The sequence below is a fragment of the Moschus berezovskii genome, chromosome 16 (assembly GCF_049115385.1).
Source record: "Moschus berezovskii isolate FMDL1 chromosome 16, NW_MosBer_1.0, whole genome shotgun sequence".
NCBI lineage: Eukaryota > Metazoa > Chordata > Mammalia > Artiodactyla > Moschidae > Moschus > Moschus berezovskii.
In genome coordinates, this window is record NC_142475.1 from 34,733,655 (window position 1) to 34,742,748 (window position 9,094).

Below are 9,094 nucleotides of genomic sequence, written 5' to 3' on the forward strand. Positions count from 1 at the left end.
CCTGAGAAACACTTTCTGATCATCCCAGTTTATTACTTTCATCCTTGTTTGAGCAGAGCTTTTGTACAAAGTCAGGTGATATACTGCTGGTCAGCGTACACACTGGTTGCCCTTGGGCCACATGCCCATCCGTAATCATCAGCTGGGACCAGGAGTCATATGGTATGGAAATGGATACCCAAGACTGCCGCCTAAGTAGGAAGAACAGTTCCCCTTAGGAAGGGCCCTGGGGATGGCAAGGACAATGATTGATCTGCTCCACACAGTGAGAAAGAAGATTGCTTAAGCAAAGTAGAAGTAAAAAACGGGAGGCCTTGAGCAATCAGAAAAACTGAGACTTTTTATGGAGATGATTGTAATCATATGAAGGAGATAAACAGAGACTGACATGATGAAAGCGGAGTTTCAGGGAGACAAGTGGATTTATCTTAATTCCCTACTTCCTTTGCAATTAGACCATGCGTTGAGATTTAAAGGACATAATATTGCCTTTCTTTTAACCCAGCAGAACAAATACGATGAGAAATAGGTACAGAAAATTCAAAGGGATACAGGTAAAATATCAGCCTTATCCTAGAATATCAGCTAGGTTATAGAATATGGTTTTCCTTTGCCTTTCTCTTGAATTGCCAACCAGTCCCAGGCAGGGTAGGGACGCGCCTGAGGGAGAGGAGGTGAGGATACTGCACTGTGGAGGCCAGCCTAAGGAACAGAAAGAATGTGGGGGGAGGGGAGATTGATTAACTGATCCTAGATCCAGTCTCATCACTCATTCACCTCTCTGACCTTGGGGAAAAGTGAGTGAAAGTAGAAGCTGTTTGTCATAATTGGTGCTTTCTGAAAACTTGGCCAGTGACAAGTCATTACTTTCTCCCAACATTATTGCTCTCCTGAATATTCTCAATTCCTCACCCCTGATTTGTCTGTTTCATCCTTTGCCTCCCCACTCCTCCGCCACACCATTACCTATCACTCCTCTCTCAAAAATCAGCTCAAAATTCATTCTGTACATGATGTTCTCCTAAGAGAAATGCATTGGCTTCAGTTCAGTTCAGTTCAGTTGCTCAGTCGTGTCTGACTCTTTGCGACCCCATGAATCACAGCATGACAGGCCTCCCTGTCCATCACCAACTCCCGGAGTTCACTCAAACTCATGTCCATCGAGTCGGTGATGCCATCCAGCCATCTCATTCTCTGTCATCCCCTTCTCCTCCCGCCCCCAATCCCTCCTAGCATCAGAGTCTTTTCTAGTGAGTCAACTCGTCACATGAGGTGGCCAAAGTATTGCAGTTTCAGCTTTAGCATCAGTCCTTCCAATGAACACCCAGGACTGATCTCCTTTAGAATGGACTGGTTGGATCTCCTTGCAGTCCAAGGGACTCTCAGAGTCTTCTCCAACACCACAGTTCAAAAGCATCAATTCTTCGGTGATCAACTTTCTTCACAGTCCAACTCTCACATCCATACATGACCACAGGAAAAACCATAGCCTTGACTAGACGGACCTTGGTTGGCAAAGTAACGTCTCTGCTTTTTAATATGCTATCTAGGTTGGTCATAACTTTCCTTCCAAGGAGTAAGCGTCTTTTAATTTCATGGCTGCAATCAGCATCTGCAGTGATTTTGGAGCCCCAAAAAATAAAGTCTGACACTGTTTCCACTGTTTCCCCATCTATTTCCCATGAAGTGATGGGACCTGATGCCATGATCTTTGTTTTCTGAATGTTGAGCTTCAAGCCAAACTTTTCACTCTCCTCTTTCACTTTCATCAAGAGGCTTTTGAGTTCCTCTTCACTTTCTGCCATAAGGGTGGTGTCATCTGCATATCTGAGATTATTGATATTTCTCCCGGCAATCTTGATTCCAGCTTGTGCTTCTTCCAGCCCAGTGTTCCTCAGGATGTACTCTGCATATAAGTTAAATAAGCAGGGTGACAATATACAACCTTGACGTACACCTTTTCCTATTTGGAACCAGTCTGTTGTTCCATGACCAGTTATAACTGTTGCTTCCTGACCTGCATACAGGTTTCTCAAGAGGCAGGTCAGGTGGTCTGGGATTCCCATCTCTTTCAGAATGTTCCACAGTTTATTGTGATCCACACAGTCAAAGGCTTTGGCATAGTCAATGAAGCAGAAATAGATGTTTTTCTGGAACTCTCTTGCTTTTTCCATGATCCAGCGGATATTGGCAATTTGATCTCTGGTTCCTCTGCCTTTTCTAAAACCTGCTTGAACATCTGGAAGTTTACGGTTCACATATTGCTGAAGCCTGGCTTGGAGAATTTTGAACATGAATTTACTAGCGTGTGAGATGAGTGCAATTGTGCGGTAGTTTGAGCATTCTTTGGCACTGCCTTTCTTTGGGATTGGAATGAAGACTGACCTTTTCCAGTCCTGTGGCCACTGCTGAGTTTTCCAAATTTGCTGGCATATTGAGTGCAGCACTTTCACAGCATCATCTTTCAGGATTTGAAATAGCTCCACTGGAATTCCATCACCTCCACTAGCTTTGTTCGTAGTGATGCTTTCTAAGGCCCACTTGACTTCACATTCCAGGATGTCTGGCTCCAGGTGAGTGATCACGCCATCATGATTATCTTCATCGTGAAGATCCTTTTTGTACAGTTCTTCTGTGTATTCTTGCCACCTCTTCTTAATATCTTCTGCTTCTGTTAGGTCCATACCATTTCTGTCCTTTATAGAGCCCATCCTTGCATGAAATGTTCCCTTGGAATCTCTAATTTTCTTGAAGAGATCTCTTGTTTTTCCTATTCTGTTGCTTTCCTCTATTTCTTTGCATTGATCACTGAGGAAGGCTTTCTTATCTCTCCTTGCTATTCTTCGGAACTCTGCATTCAGATGCTTATATCTTTCCTTTTCTCCTTTGTTTTTCGCTTCTCTTCTTTTCACAGCTATCTGTAAGGCCTCCTCAGACAGCCATTTTGCTTTTTTGCATTTCTTTTCCATGGGGATGGTCTTGGTCCCTGTCTCCTGTACAATGTCACGAACCTCCATCCAGAGTTCATCAGGCACTCTATCTATCAGATCTAGTCCCTTAAATCTATTTCTTACTTCCACTGTATAATCATAAGGAATTTGATTTAGGTAATATCTGAATGGTCTAGTGGTTTTCCCTACTTTCTTCAATTTAAGTCTGAATTTGGCAGTAAGGTGTTCATGATCTGAGCCACAGTCAGCTCCTGGTCTTGTTTTTGCTGACTGTATAGAGTTTCTCCATCTTTGGCTGCAAAGAATATAATCAATCTGATTTTGGTGTTGACCATCTGGTGATGTCCAGATGCATTGGCTTACCATACCTTAATAGTTTTACCTCTCAGAATATGTGTTAACATTTTTAAATACAGGTATTTTCACTTTACATCATTACCCTAACTAAACAAAATTGGTTGTAAGATGATTCTCTCTAAAGCAATTGATGAAGGACCATATTTTTCAGATCAGAAGTTTTCCATATGATAAGGTGAGAGGTGGGGAAATAAATTATATCAAAATACAAATGGAATTGAGGGGCTAAGGTAAGAAAGAGAGACAAAAAAGGTGTAATTTTAAAGAGTTTTCCAGGCATCCCCTTAGATACTGAAGCAGTAGATTGGGGCAGGGTGAATGCAGCCAATACTGATATTTTTAAACAAGTATCCAATCATTCTAATATCCTAAGGAATCTGAAGATCACACTTTAGACCATTAATGGTAATGCAGAAGGCTTTCCATCCAGTACTCCATGAAAAAGTTTGAAACAAACAAAGTTTAAAAGAAATCATAGCAGACAAGGGTACTGAAAATTCTGACAAGTGAATTATTCACTTTATTCTATCTCACTTACAACTCACCTTGAAGTTATCAATGATCACAAAGCCCTTGTAATAAGTTTTTGCTAGTTTGTTTGATGGCCATACAACTCAAAAAGAAGGAGTAGAACTTTGACTTCAAGCACAAGAAAAGAATAACCATCAACCATTATCAGCTTAAGTAATTGTGAGACAACCCACCACAAACAATAGGCAAATTCATATCCAGCTTGAGCCTTTCCATCCCAAACCATGTTTGCTTATTTAAATCCTCATGCTCTCATTAATGGTATTTACAAACATCTCTTGATCCCTGCTAAATGTGTCTGAATAGCAGACTTGGATGGCAATATATGTTACACCTAGGGAAAAAAGAGACATTAAGTGCTTAAATACCCAAAACAGTTGACCAGGGCACACAGGTTCTCTAAACTTGGGTGAGGAACCATTCTTCAGTGTGAAGTGGTGATTTAATTCATGTATTTCTTAAGTATGGAATTCTAACTGAGCATTTGTGAAGCAAAGAAAACCTTTACTAATGAATCTTCAGGGACCAGTTAGCATAGTTTGTTAAATTGGAATACTAATTAGGTGTAGGCAATAGTCTAAATCAACCTAAATGCCTGTTAGTTGGACCAATTATAGGTGCCCAATAAGTGTTTGTTTAAATTCAATAATTCTGTATCCAGAGGGAATATTCTTGACATGAGTGGCTGAAGTGAAAAATATAGTCTATTAGTCATGAATAAATTGTGCACAAATGGGCATTTCAACATCACTACTGGCAGGCCAAGGTCATGTCAATGATGGTTTACACCCCATCCTTAGGTTTGCTAGGTCCTATGTGGTAAAATTTCCAAATGTCCCTAGGTTAGTTTGAAGCTTTTCTATGGAATGCGTGAGTTCATGAAAAGTAGAAGAGTTTAGGAGTGAAACAGGTTATAGACCAGCTTGCTGCTGCTGCTGCTAAGTCACTTCAGTCGTGTCCGACTCTGTGCGACCCCATAGATGGCAGCCCACCAGGCTCCCCCGTCCCTGGGATTCTCCAGGCAAGAACATAGGAATGGGTTGCCATTTCCTTCTCCAATGCATGAAAGTGAAAAGTGAAAGTGAAGTTGCTCAGTCGTGTCTGACTCTTAGCGACCCTATGGACTGCAGCCTACCTACCAGACTCCTTCGTCCATGGGATTTTCCAGGCAAGAGTACTGGAGTGGGTTGCCACTGCCTTCTCCGATAGACCAGCTTAAGCCTACTAAACTATGTAAAGACAAAGCAAATCCGGTTTCCATTGTGCTGACTTGAGAGGGGTTTTCCTTTCATTATATCTTTCCATAATCTATATTTCTCTCTTCCCTACCTTGACTGTCCACTGCTTTCCAGTCAGTGTACTCTCAAATATTGGCTTTTAGGTTCAGACTAACAACAGTGACCTGTAACCTTTGATTCAACTAGCACAGTGTCCTAACTCCACAAAACATCCCAGAATTGTTCATCTCCTAGGTGCTAGGTTTCCCAGGTGGCGCAGTGGTAAAGAATTCACCTGCCAATGGAGGAGATGGAGACGGGAGTTCTATCCCTCAGTCAAGAAGATCCCCTGGGGGAGGAAATGGCAACTCATTCCAGGATTCTAGCCTGGAAAATTTCATGGACAGAAGAGCCTGGCAAACTTAGTCCATGGGGTCTCAAAGAGTTGGACATAACTGAACAACTGAGCATGCCCAGGTACTAGAAAATGCAGAGGTGAGCACTTTCTGTGGGAACAGAAGCAAAGCTAACTCCACTCTTGAAATTACACAAGAGCTTGTGGCACCATTGGGGATGGTGGACCAGGTCAAAAGGGGCTCTGGTCTGTTTTTTCGATCATTTAAAGGAGAGGCAGTAAATCATTGTATTAGGAGAAACTACGTTGGAATCAGGAAGAACTAAATGGAACTCAGGTCAAATTCCAAAGTTGCCACTTCAGCAGCTAGAATTAGATTCAGCTGCATGTGACAAAAATGTCCCCAAATAAGAACTCATTTGAGCTGCAGCCACAATGTCTGAATTCCAGTTGGAAGGAGAAACTTGAGGCTCTCTTCTTTTTGTCCACCCCTCAAGCTTTAGTGAAGAGTAACTGGTATACAAAGAACTGCACACAATTAATGTACACAATTTGGTGAGTTTGAACACATGTACATACTCATTTTACCATCATCACAATCAAGGTAATAAATGTATTCATCACCTCCAGCAATGTCCTTGTGTCCCTTTGGGTGTGTGTGTGTGTGTGTGAAGGATACAATATGAGATTAACCCTCCTGATACATTTTTAAGTACACAATATCTTATTAACTATACCAATTATATTGTACATCACATCTCTGGAACTTTCTCATCTTGCATAACTGTAGCCTTTATCCATTAGAACAACTTCCCATAAACCTCTGTCTCTATTCCCTGGTAACCAACATTCTGTTGTCTACTTCTATACATTTGACTATTTTAGACTCCTCACATAAGATAAATCATGGCTGCATTTTATCTTCTGTGACTGGCTTAATTAACTTAGCATAACCTCTTGTAGGTCTATGCTTGTTATCACAGGGATGGAATTTGCTTCTTTTTAAAGGTTGAAATACATGCACGCACCACATTTTCTTTATCCATTCATCTGTTGATGACTATTTGGGTCATTTCTACATCTCTCTGCTATTGTGAATAATGCTGCAATGAACATGGAAATGTAGATATCTCTTTGAAATTCTCATTTCAGTTCTTCTGGATATATACTCAGAAGTGTGATTGCTACATAATATGGTAGTTTTATTTTTAAGTTTTTGAGGAACCTCCATACTCTTTTCCACAGTGGCTGTTCCAATTCACATTCCTACCACCAGTGCACAAAGGTTCCCTTTTCTCCACATTGTAGCCAATTCTTATCTCTTATCTTTGATAATAGCCATTTTAATAGGTGTGAGGTGGTATCTTCTTGTGACTTTGATTTGCATTTCCCTGATGATTTTGATTTGATTTTTCCCATGGACTCTTTGGCCATTTTTACATCTTCTTTAGAAAAATATCTATTGAGAGCCTCTGTCAAATTTTTAAATGAATTATTTGTCCTTTTGCTTTTTACTGGTATAAGTTCCTATATATTCCTTATGTGTTCCTATATATTCCTTATAAGTTCCTATATATTCCTTATGTGAATATTATGGTTTGCAAAATATTTTCTTCCATTCCACAGGTTGCCTGTTTGTTTCATTGGTTATCATGCTATTCAGATGGCTCCCTTCTTTTAGACATACTGCCAATAGCCTCACATGTCACCCATGCTTAACGCACCAGCTATGACCCAGTAAACCAGCCTTGCCAACATGCAATGAAGATTGAGACATATCTTCACCCTGATGTCTATTAAAATCAGATATTCTGTTGCAAAGGTAAGAGGCAGCATAGCTCCTGGATTGAACACATAGTTGCTGTCTCACTTCACCATTTTTTCCACAGGATGTCAGGCAAGACTTTTCCACTTAATATTCCTATTCTTTAAGTTAAGATACCTCCTTTTACAGCAGTATCCGACACTGTTCACCAAGAGTTCCTTTCTGAAATAACCCATGCTTCCTGTGGCTTCCATGATATGATATTATCTTGATTTTCCTTCAATCTCTCAGGCTATTGTCAACTTGGTTATTATGGCCTTCTTTTTCTGTTTCTGTCCTTTAGTATTCCTGTTGCCTCTGTCCTGGGACAACTTTATTCCTTACTTCTCACCTTACCTATTTCTTCTCACTGTTATGCATGTAAACACATTTATTGAATACTTATGCTTTGAACTATAAGTACTTTATATTCAGAATCTCACTTAATACTATCAACAATCCCAAAGGTTTCCCATCATGCAAAATGCTGAGCTGGATGAAGCACAAGCTGGAATCAAGATTGCCAGGAGAAATATCAATAATCTCAGATAAGCAGATAACACCATCCTTATGGCAGAAGGCAAAAAAGAACTAAAAACCTTTCTCAAAAGTGAAAAAGGAGAGTGAAAAAGTTGGCTTAAAACTCAACATCAAAAAAAAACAAAGATCATGGCATCTGGTCCCATCACTTCATGCAAATAGATGGGGAAACAATGGAAACAGTGACAGAGTTTATTTTCTTGGGCTCCAAAATCACTGCAGATGGTGACTGCAGCCATGAAATTAAAAGACGCTTGCTCCTCGGAAGAAAAGCTATGAACAACTTAGACAGCATATTAAAAAGCAGAGACATTACTTTGCCAACAAAGGTTTATCTAGTCAAAGCTATGGTTTGTCCAGTAGTCATGTAGGATGTGAGAGATGGGCTATAAAGAAAGCTGAGCACCGAAGAATTGATGCTTTTGAACTGTGGTGTTGGAGAAGAGTCTTGAAGAGTCTCTTGGACTGCAAGGAGATCCAACCTGTCAGTCCTAAAGGAAATCAGCCCTGAATATTTATTAGAAGGACTGATGCCGAAGCTGAAGCTCCAATACTTTGGCCACCTGACATGAAGAACTGACTCACTGGGAAAGACCCTGACACTGTGAAAGGGTGAAGGCAGGAGGAGAAGGAGACGACAGAGGATGAGATGGTTGGATGGCATCACCGACTGGATGGACATGAGTCTGAACAAGCTCCAGAACTTCGTGATGGACAGGAAAGTCTGGCCACAGTCCATGGGGTCTCAAAGAGTCAGACACGACTGAGAGACAGAACTGAACTGATGGTTACGCCCATGCTTTTCCATGAAAGCTGATGTGATTTGTACAGAGTTGGGCAGTGCTAACTTTGAATTTTAGTCCAGGATATCTGGTGTGTGTGAATAAAGCAAGGAGAAGTCAGAAAGAAAACAGACTGAAAATTATATATAACATAGTGCCAAAGTCAGAAAACGGAAGGAAGTGGAGGAATTGCATGCCATGAGAGACAAAAGTGTTAATTTTATATTTTCCGTGATCAGGAAAGCGTGTCAAATAAACGGACTTTTTAGCAGGAAACAACAACAAATGGGAAATTAGTATCACATCACAGTGAAGCTTGGAATATCAAAAACTCAAATTTCAGGTTTTCAGTTGCAAGTTGTTTGCGATGAAACATGTCGAACTAGCCCCTCTGAGTCTGCCTTCTAGTTGTGAAAGGATAGTAATACTACAAACTTCGTATGCTCATGACAAGGCAATAATCAGCAAGGCAATTAACACGGATTCAGAGTTCTTTTTTATTTATTTTTAATTTATTTTATTGGAGGCAAATTACCTTACATTAATATATTGGTTGG